Consider the following 11,608-nt stretch of genomic DNA (forward strand, 5'->3'; position numbering starts at 1 on the left):
GCTATCCTGGCTGTGTGCTTCGGGTCATTGTCATGTTGGAAGACCCAGCCTCGACCCATCTTCAATGCTCTAACTGAGGGAAGGAGGTTGTTCCCCAAAATCTTGCAATACATGGCCCCGGTCATCCTCTCCTTAATACAGTGCAGTCGCCCTGTCCCATGTGCAGAAAAACACCCCCAAAGCATGATGCTACCACCTCCATGCTTCACAGTAGGGATGGTGTTCTTGGGATGGTACTCATCATTCTTCTTCCTCCAAACACGTTTAGTGGAATTATGACCAAAAAGGTCTATTTTGGTATCATCTGACCACATGACTTTCTCCCATGACTCCTCTGGATCATCAAAATGGTCATTGGCAAACTTAAGACGGGCCTTGACATGTGCTGGTTTAAGCAGGGGAACCTTCCGTGCCATGCATGATTTCAAACCATGACGTCTTAGTGTATTACCAACAGTAACCTTGGAAACGGTGGTCCCAGCTCTTTTCAGGTCATTGACCAGCTCCTCCCGTGTAGTTCTGGGCTGATTTCTCACCTTTCTTAGGATCATTGAGACCCCACGAGGTGAGATCTTGCATGGAGCCCCAGTCCGAGGGAGATTGACAGTCATGTTTAGCTTCTTCCATTTTCTAATGATTGCTCCAACAGTGGACCTTTTTTCACCAAGCTGCTTGGCAATTTCCCCGTAGCCCTTTCCAGCCTTGTGGAGGTGTACAATTTTGTCTCTAGTGTCTTTGGACAGCTCTTTGGTCTTGGCCATGTTAGTAGTTGGATTCTTACTGATTGTATGGGGTGGACAGGTGTCTTTATGCAGCTAACGACCTCAAACAGGTGCATCTAATTTAGGATAATAAATGGAGTGGAGGTGGACATTTTAAAGGCAGACTAACAGGTCTTTGAGGGTCAGAATTCTAGCTGATAGACAGGTGTTCAAATACTTATTTGCAGCTGTATCATACAAATAAATAGTTAAAAAATCATATATTGTGATTTCTGGATTTTTTTTTTTAGATTATGTCTCTCACAGTGGACATGCACCTACGATGACAATTTCAGACCCCTCCATGATTTCCAAGTGGGAGAACTTGCAAAATAGCAGGGTGTTCAAATACTTATTTTCCTCACTGTATATATATATATATTACACACAAACACACATAAACTGTTCAAAAGTTTGGGGTCAGTGAATTTTTTTTAAAGACATTAATAGGCCTACTTTTATTCAGCAAGAATGCATAAAAAAGACTTATAATTTTACAAAATATTTATATTTCAAATAAATGCTGTCTTTTTTAACTTTAATGGTTTTCAAAAAGATATTAAGCAGTGCATTTTTTCAATTTTGATAAAAAAAGTTTCTTGAACACCAAATCAGCATTTTAGAATGATTTCTGAAGGATTATGTGACACTTAAGACTTGTGTAATGGCTGCTGAAAAATCACAGGAATAAATTACATTTTAAAATATATTCCAAAAGAAAGCAGTTTTTTTAAATTGTAATAATATTTCCCAAAATTACTGCTTCTCTGTATTTTTGATCAAGCAAACGCAGTTAGCATAAGAGACTTCGTTCAAAGACATTGATAAGCGAGCGCAAGTTGCAGCAGCCGCGAGGACAGTGAATGTGCAGGCAGCCAGTAATAAAGAGTGATTGGTCACGGCACTGTGTGGAACAAAATACTTCGGCCTAATGTCTGATGTCGGGTCACACAAAGCAAATTATCTACACAATTATTTCGTTTTCTAATTTAATGACCGACAATTTAGTTGTAATAATAATTTTGGCATAAGGCTTATTAGCGGTAGGCTATAGCCTGAAAGGTCTGATTTACGCACTGTTACAACAGTAATTATTATTTAATTTTTTCACAATGACATTTGAGGTCATGATTTTAATGTTGTTTTTTTGTGGCAGACTAAAGACTAATGACAGACTGTTGATCTTTGAATAAAAATATGTTTGTTTCAGGTTTGAAATTCATTATCTTTTATTATAGGCTATAGTCTAATATCATATATATCCGAACACCGTCCCGAATTTCAGCCAATCTACAGGGTGCTTGCTTTCTAAATGGACTTTTCAGAAGAATTAAAAACACAAGAAAAATGGAAAATTGGATCAGTTCTATGTAGACTTGCTCATTATTGAGTCAGAGCTTCAGCTGTAAGTGCCAGCAGTTTCCAATATACACTTTATATGCTGTATGATAATGAGCTCCACGCTGCTTCTCCTTGTGTTTTTGCAATGCTGAGAAACTTAAGTCGCTGCTGAACGAAACGTCTGATCTACTGCCTCAGTCTGAAGTGAGTAGTTAAGCAGGCCCTTCTCTGAAAATGTCTCTCATGTCTGACAGTTTTGCAGTTATTGTCAGTTTTCCCCTTTTCATATTTCTTTCTTGCACCAAGTCCGACTTCTCAGCTTTGAAGCTTAACTGCGTTACGCTAAATGGAAAAACCAATTGGCTTTGATGATTTTTGCTTTCCGGTTTCTGTTCCGAATAAACAGCCAAAAAGACAACTGCATGTCAAAACTAACAACACGTTTTGTAAGCTCGCGGCAATGAGGGCATTTTTGTCATTGTACACAAGTGGGTTTATCTAATCGATGGTATCATACATACGTATTGCTGAAGTGCTTTGTTGTAGTTAGTTATTTTTGTATGATTCTTTCTGATTGGCACTAGCATGTGTCTGAAAGTAATTGTGGATTATTAGCAGGATCTTATTGTGCCATAAGTATAGGTTCTTTGATCATGGATGTGCTAAAAGCACTATCTCCATGACTGCACAGACTACATCTGCCTCGGATTGGGGGAAGGGAACGGAAAGACACCTGGATCTGATGGTGGGGAGCATCATTCCCGCAAAGAACACACACACACACACACACACACACACAAACACATTGGCTTTCCATGTTTTATGGGGACTTTCCATAAACATCATAATTTTTAGACTGTAAAAACTGTATATTCCCCTAGAACCCAACCCTTACAGAAAACTCTCTGCATTTTTACAAAAAAATAAAATAAAATTGAGTGCATTTTTTCTGACAAACAAATCACTCTCAAATCAGAAATTAGTAGTAATTACTGACACAGTAAAGGGTAGGCTACTTAAATAAATAAAAAATTAAAAACCCAAAACAAAAACAAATATTCGAATCCCAAAATTGAAAATTTTGAATGGGTTCAGCCCTAGTTCATATGACACTATACTTGATATAATGTAATATCATTCGACAATATTATTAAATAAGACCTTTTAAACAACAGCAACAAAAACATTGTGAGAGAAAAAACTCAAAGTAGCATAATAGCCTATGCACTTTGTTCAAGTCCATGCATTTATTTGATAAGAAAAAAAAGAAAAAAAAAATGCAGTAAAGACAGTAATATTATTACAATTTAAAAAAACTGTTTTCTATTTTAATATATTTTAAAATGTAATTTATTTCTGTGATGGTAAAGCTGAATTTTCAGCATCATTACTCCAGTCTTCAGTGTCACATGATCCTTCAGAAATCATTCTAATATGCTGATTTGCTCATCAAGAAACATTTCTTATTTTTATCAATGTTGAAAACAGTCGCGCTGCATAATATTTTTGTGGAAATAGAAATGTATTCTGCCACAAATGCTATACAAACAAGTTTTAAAATACATTTGTACATTATTTTCTCTTTCCTCAAAAAAGAACCATTCAGTTTTAAATAATTCAATTCATTGTTTCTTAATTATATTATTGTTATTTCCCTGGTTGGGAATCACCGCTTTTAGAAAACCACTTTTTTTGGTCTCCTTATTATATTTACCCACCAGTGGAAACCACACACTCACACAATCAGCTCACATCGTCATGCCCTTCAACATCTGAACTCCACTTAAACAATTTTGTCTGAGACCTGCATACCAAGTCACAACGCCATAGGCTAGATGTTTATCCAATCAGAGAGAGAAACAAGATTGCGGCAGATTTTTCACACTGCAGTCTTTCTGTTCCACCTGATTTGCACAGTTAACCCTCTTTTGAATGCTGCTCAATACATTCTCTCACAGTGCATGCCACACCACACATCCCAAATGAATATCTGCCACAAAATTGAGCACAAAGAGAACAGTATTGTCAACTTCCCCAATTTTACTGTCGGTTTCCTGTCTTCCTATAATCCACACAGCACTAGAACACAGAAACTGTATTCCAGCATTCACATCACTGAATTGATCATTTTTTTTTAAATGTATGTGTATAAGCCAACCCTATTTCTGAAATTAAATATAGTTCTGTGGCCAATAATTGAAAGGTCTATTGTTGTTATCTATGAATGAAAAAAAGTCTTTGTATTTTGACCATTATGAACGTAGAACTGTGATTAAGTATTGTAAATAATAGTGTCAGACTACACTAAAATACATCACACCTCTTAATTGGCACCCTTGTTGCTTTAAATTAATGCTTGTCGACTGATCATGACATTACGTGTGTTCAAAACAATGCAGGAGCGCTGACAGTTGCTACACTGAATTGCTATCTAACACATATTTGAAATTGCTTATCTTTATAGGGACAATGCATATTTGCCATAAGACTAGCCTAATTAATCCGGGGCTACTGGAAAATGATATGGTGACAACATCGATTATAAAAAATAAGATATTAAAATCCTGGCCAATACAATAACCCGATAATTATTTTCATGTTATGGTTGATGAGCAATAAATGCAAAGTTTTAAAACTCTATACTTTAAGAAATAAAATGTTTTAAATAATTTTAGGCATCAAAACATTCCGATGTAAAGTATGAAAACTGATATTCATTTTGACATTCTGGATAATCATTGTGACATTGCTAAAGAGTACATTTAGTGTTAATGAAACAAATTTTTTTTTTTTAAAGATTAACTTTAAGAGAGCATTGGATTATGGCAAAATAATCTCTAATATCTAAATACAAACAATTTTACAATTGTCTGATATTTATCTAATATCTACCTATAAAATAAGTTTAAAATTCTGAAATTCTATTATGTTAGTTGATAATTGATATTGTAGCAATATATTGTACATTCAAAATACACCTACAGTGAGGAAAATAAGTATTTGAACACCCTGCTATTTTGCAAGTTCTCCCACTTAGAAATCATGGAGCGGTCTGAAATTGTCATCGTAGGTGCATGTCCACTGTGAGAGACATAATCTAAAAAAAAAAATCCAGAAATCACAATGTATGATTTTTTTAACTATTTATTTGTATGATACAGCTGCAAATAAGTATTTGAACACCTGAGAAAATCAATGTTAATATTTGGTACAGTAGCCTTTGTTTGCAATTACAGAGGTCAAACGTTTCCTGTAGTTTTTCACCAGGTTTGCACACACTGCAGGAGGGATTTTGGCCCACTCCTCCACACAGATCTTCTCTAGATCAGTCAGGTTTCTGGGCTGTCGCTGAGAAACACGGAGTTTGAGCTCCCTCCAAAGATTCTCTATTGGGTTTAGGTCTGGAGACTGGCTAGGCCACTCCAGAACCTTGATATGCTTCTTACAGAGCCACTCCTTGGTTATCCTGGCTGTGTGCTTCGGGTCATTGTCATGTTGGAAGACCCAACCTCGACCCATCTTCAATGCTCTAACTGAGGGAAGGAGGTTGTTCCCCAAAATCTCCCAATACATGGCCCCGGTCATCCTCTCCTTAATACAGTGCAGTCGCCCTGTCCCATGTGCAGAAAAACACCCCCAAAGCATGATGCTACCACCCCCATGCTTCACAGTAGGGATGGTGTTCTTGGGATGGTAATCATCATTCTTCTTCCTCCAAACACGTTTAGTGGAATTATGACCAAAAAGTTCTATTTTGGTCTCATCTGACCACATGACTTTCTCCCATGACTCCTCTGGATCATCCAAATGGTCATTGGCAAACTTAAGACGGGCCTTGACATGTGCTGGTTTAAGCAGGGGAACCTTCTGTGCCATGCATGATTTCAAACCATGACGTCTTAGTGTTTTACCAACAGTAACCTTGGAAACGGTGGTCCCAGCTCTTTTCAGGTCATTGACCAGCTCCTCCCGTGTAGTTCTGGGCTGATTTCTCACCTTTCTTAGGATCATTGAGACCCCACGAGGTTAGATCTTGCATGGAACCCCAGTCCGAGGGAGATTGACAGTCATGTTTAGCTTCTTCCATTTTCTAATGATTGCTCCAACAGTGGACCTTTTTTCACCAAGCTGCTTGGCAATTTCCCCGTAGCCCTTTCCAGCCTTGTGGAGGTGTACAATTTTGTCTCTAGTGTCTTTGGACAGCTCTTTGGTCTTGGCCATGTTAGTAGTTGGATTCTTACTGATTGTATGGGGTGGACAGGTGTCTTTATGCAGCTAACGACCTCAAACAGGTGCATCTAATTTAGGATAATAAATGGAGTGGAGGTGGACATTTTAAAGGCAGACTAACAGGTCTTTGAGGGTCAGAATTCTAGCTGATAGACAGGTGTTCAAATACTTATTTGCAGCTGTATCATACAAATAAATAGTTTAAAAATCATATATTGTGATTTATGGATTTTTTTTTTTAGATTATGTCTCTCACAGTGGACATGCACCTACGATGACAATTTCAGACCCCTCCATGATTTCCAAGTGGGAGAACTTGCAAAATAGCAGGGTGTTCAAATACTTATTTTCCTCACTGTATATATAAAACTTATGCTCAAACTAATTCTTATTGACCGATCGAGACATGAGTACACATCCAAAACAATGCATGGCCGCTTACAGCTGCTGCACTGAACTGCTATATAAAGCCACTAAATGCAATCAATAACAATCATCAAATAAATACAAGAGAAACAGAGACTGGTAAAGAATAAATATGAGACCTTTTGTAGAATTATAGCACACAAATAGAATAGGTTTAGCTTTTCTACAAGCCTAATAGGTTTTTGGATATTCCTGTTTTTTAAAAGCACAAAAAAAACACACAAAAAAACAGAGAGGAATTTCCAAGGACAGCTCCAGCCAAGGGAAAGGCCAAAAAATAGGGATGTCTTCTCACCCTAGTGTCAAATGCATCATCAATGACAATGGGAATTTAATGTTTTTGTAAAGTAGAAGTTTTCTGACCAGACAAACCGCAGTTAGATTTTCGATCTCGTCTTGGTCTTCAGACTACATAAAAGTGTTACAGTCACACTTCTTCTTTCTGCAGGGCTGGATATCTTCCAAAGTCATCACATATATCCCTGGGGGGAAAGGAAGTGGGGGTGGGGTGGAGGTAGTTGCGCTAAAGGGAACATGGAGACTGCTTGTAGCAATCAAGACCGCAAATTATGTAAGCAAGATTCGCACCAAACGCTCCTCCAATTCAGCAACCCCCCTCGAAACAACCGAAACTCCAGCTTAGCTGTTTTCTCTGTCAGCCCGACCTTTTTAAAGAGACCACGTCTGTTTAGGAAAACAACCCAAGGAAGGTTTTATTTGACATTTTCAAAAAGCCACAGCTCAGATGCCCTTTGTGTGTACTCAGGATACTGTAATCACACGGCGTTTCAAGCGGAGCCGTATGTTTCCCCTTAGGAGTGAAAAGAAGGGTTGGTATTTAATAGGCTAGATTTGATCAACTGTTCTATTAGAGGTCCGTTTGTGATGATGCAGCTCGGTGATTGGCAGTTTCCCCACTGTAGCGGTCCATTTCGCTACGGCCCACACTAACAATGACCCCTAAAGCGCCTCTACCAACATTCCACACAAATGAACAAGCAGGTCAGTGCAGTTATCCCGCACTTCTAAAATCGATGAATGTCTCTGTGTGTGTGGATAGCACAATCCCCATTCTGTTTTATATAACATCAAGCACATTTAAAGGGGAGGTTCACCCGATTACCATCATGTCATTCCAAACCTGTATATCTTGCTTTCTTCTGCAGAGAACAATAGAACAGATTCAGAAGAATGTTTTTGCTCATACAATGAAAGTCAATGGGGTCCAAAACAACATTGGACTTTTATTGTATGGTCTGAAAAAAAGCATTTTCTAAATATCTATTCTTTATGTTCTCTCACAGAAGAAGAAGAAGAAAAAAAACCATATAGGTATAGAAGTACATGAAGGTGAGTAAATAATAGAATTTTTCTAATTGTCCCTTTAATCTGACCTTGCCGCCTTTTTCCATAGCATTCTTATTTTTTATTTTTTTTAAACGACCCAACCAGAAAGAGCATTTAGGACATGCTTAACTCTGTTCAGGCTTATAGCCAGATTCTTGACATCACCAATAGCTAGCTTGGATATTTTATAGGAGGGTTTCAGATTAACATCTGTGCATCTGCAAAATGAATGTTCCCCAGAGGTGAAATAAACCTGCTTTGCTTTAATTCATTTGATCTATACAGGATTCTCAAACGAAGGGATTTATGACGCAATAATGGCTTGCAGGTCTTGCCTTCTGACCCCCCTAGTTGGACACCTAAAAGCCTAGCATACATAAGTAGGCGAGGGGCGGGGAATAAGTGAGGCTCGACTGGCTCCTGATTCTATGTAAACCATGAACTGCAGAAAAACAGATCCCGCTTTCCGCTTCACGCATCACCGCCGCTGACAGCTTCACTCGCAGTGCGCTTGACTTCATCTCCCACAATGCCTCTGGGACAGAAAAGATGGATTAGTTGTCCCTGTCTGCCTAGTCTCTCTTCTTCAGACCAGAACCTTAAAGATTATGACAAAAATGTGGGAAAATATGGCAAAAAAGAAGCAACCATTCAATAATGGAGAAAACTGTAGAAAGGTGAGGGAGGATCTTGATTTCATACCATTTTAGAGGTGCTTTAGTTTGAGGGTAATGGCTCTTATTTCAGTGTGGGAGGCCATGGAGAGCATCCTTCAGTGCATGAGTGCTTTATCAATACTAATAGCCTAACCCATCCTCTGGTCACATAAGGAAAACTAACCTTTCTAAGGGCTAAATGCTGCCTGTCACTACATAAGAGATGTGGATATTCCCACTACAGAATCTGTTCTTTTCCCCCTTATTTTATTGTCGGGTGACTTGGGATTGATGTAACATGGGATGACTTGTAACATTATCAGTTTAACACCATCAAATTAAGGAAGTTTTGTGGGCAAAAATGATCCATTGTCTGTTGTCAACAGCGTAGCAATGTATAAAGCAAAGTTCACACAGAGTCACTTTCAGTCTATTTAGAAAAGAGCCACAGGAGTGAAATCACATGATAGTAGAAGGTGAAAGTCTGTGTAAATAAACATTTTGATGAAAGAAAATGTATTTTCATGCTTATCAATGGATGTTAAAAGTCAGAACAATAGTCATTTGAATAATACGATTCTCTTGTTTGATTTGATATAAAACATCCACATAAGCTTTTCATGTACATGCTAAAAATCCAAGTTGAATAGAAATCCTATCTTCTGTTACTTAGTTACATCCACCTGGTAAAAAAGATACATTTCTCTCCCGAGATTGGCGTGGTCTATATTTATAGATTTTTTTTTTTTTAATTTATGGGAGACGTTGAAGCACAACTGCACAGACAGAGACAAGAGAGAGTGTCGGCGTCACTCACGCACTCAAATGCTGGGTGACTAATGCTGGGTGGCAAATGAATAAACTAACACTTGTCAGTGACATTTACAAAATTCGTCATCACAAGCATTAATGGTGAGAGGCGAAAGAGAGAGAGAAAACCTTTGTGCAGTCTGTTCTGGAAGCAACGGGAATCACATCAATGAAGCTTGAGGTGTACACCTGTAACATTAAGCACTGCGTTTAATTCCCATGACCTCACATCCTTTTGATGTCACACTCACTGCTGCTATTTGTAAAAACACACAAAACACAAGTGTGATGAAGCTGCTATGCAAGAAACCTTGTTTTAGACAAATTCTTAAGGGAAACACAATCCAATGCTACATTAGATGCTAGATACAAGGCAGTTTTACTATACATTTATATATATATATATATATATATATAGTACAAAAGTCTTAGGCATGTTAATATCCCCCACCCCCCGTTCCCCCCAAAAAATGGTTTTAAGTCAGTTATTTATATATTTTGCTGTAGTGTGTCAGTAGGAAATATCAGTTTACATTTCCAAACATTCTTTTTGCCATTAATTGTAATAATCCAGTGAGATTTGTGTATGCACAAGGAGTCTGACAACAGCCGGTATGATTTAATCTCACCATCATCGAGTCCGTCTGTGATTACATGAAGAAACAGAAAAAACTGAGACAGACTAAATCCAGAAGAACCGCGGGAACGTCTCCAAGATGCTTGAAGAAACCTTCCTGCAAAGCTACAGTACTGTGAAAAGTACTGGCACTTGTGTTAAAATGCTGTAAAGTGAGAATGCTTTCAAAAATAAAATCACAAATTCAATTTATTTATGATTTAACTTCTATTAACTATTTCAAACCAATATATGGTGTAATGACCCTTTGCGTTTAAAACGACTTTTGTCCAGGTACACTTGCGCATAGTTTTTCAGGTAGCTTTGCAGGAAGGTTTCTTCAAGCATCTTGGAGACGTTCCCGCAGTTCTTCTGGATTTAGTCTGTCTCAGTTTTTTCTGTTTCTTCATGTAATCACAGACGGACTCGATGATGGTGAGATCAAATCATACCGGCTGTTGTCAGACTCCTTGTGCATACACAAATCTCACTGGATTATTACAATTAATGGCAAAAAGAATGTTTGGAAATGTAAACTGATATTTCCTACTGACACACTACAGCAAAATATATAAATAACTGACTTAAAACATTTTTTGGGGGGAACGGGGGGTGGGGGATATTAACATGCCTAAGAGTTTTGCACAGTACTGTATATATATATATACACACATACACGCATCTGCAGTACTCATTCCTCCTGCAGCAGGTCTATGGCATGTTATTCTTTCTTCTGGTGATTTTCAGAGTCAATGGAAAGGTCTCTTTAGTGTCTATTTGGGGTTGGGTTAGGGGTAACTATTCTCAGTAAAAAATTGAACCGTACCGTTCTCCACCCAGGGTTCGGCACACACTTGCACCGCGGTTCATCTTAAATCTGACGACGCATATGGTTTTTGGTTCGTTGAAAATAACGACGCGTAAAACAGACAGAGTTAGGCTAATGTATGTTTCTGTCGATGGATACGCATTCTGTCTCTCCCTAACTGTGTTCAATAGGAGTCATTTACGCCGTCATCGCCCGGGTGTTGATAGCGCGCCAGCGCAGGTAAGACCTGAACAGAACATGTTGCTATCTGTGTTTAAACTAAACTCATTTAAGCCTTGCCAATTTAAACATTCAAGCGCAACAAGACGCGAAAGAGAACTCACGTATGCTGTGAGAAGGTTTGTGTGTGCTCATCCCAAGCGCGCACACGGACAGCATGCAAATATTGAATTCTCTTTCAAGTCTTGCGCTTGATTGGACAAATTCACACAAAAATGATGTCAACATGCCCGTCTTGGCAAGTATCCTATAGGCTTGCTGCGATAGCTGGTGTTGCCGGTGTTACATGGTGTTTCGTTACTTGCCCACCATGGCACCCCCCCCACCATAGTTTAGATTTTTTATAGTAAAAAAACCCAACAACATTTAAATT

The 11,608-nt window shown here is 38.3% G+C and overlaps 1 protein-coding gene across 4 annotated transcripts in view; it reads right to left on the reverse strand.

Annotated features, from left to right (window-relative positions):
- The window catches only part of gria4b (glutamate receptor, ionotropic, AMPA 4b), a 93,576-nt gene that overhangs the window by 40,692 nt on the left and 41,276 nt on the right, over window positions 1–11,608 (reverse strand). The window lies entirely within an intron of this gene.

This window comes from Rutilus rutilus (assembly GCF_951802725.1).
Source record: "Rutilus rutilus genome assembly, chromosome: 18".
NCBI classification, from domain to species: domain Eukaryota; kingdom Metazoa; phylum Chordata; class Actinopteri; order Cypriniformes; family Leuciscidae; genus Rutilus; species Rutilus rutilus.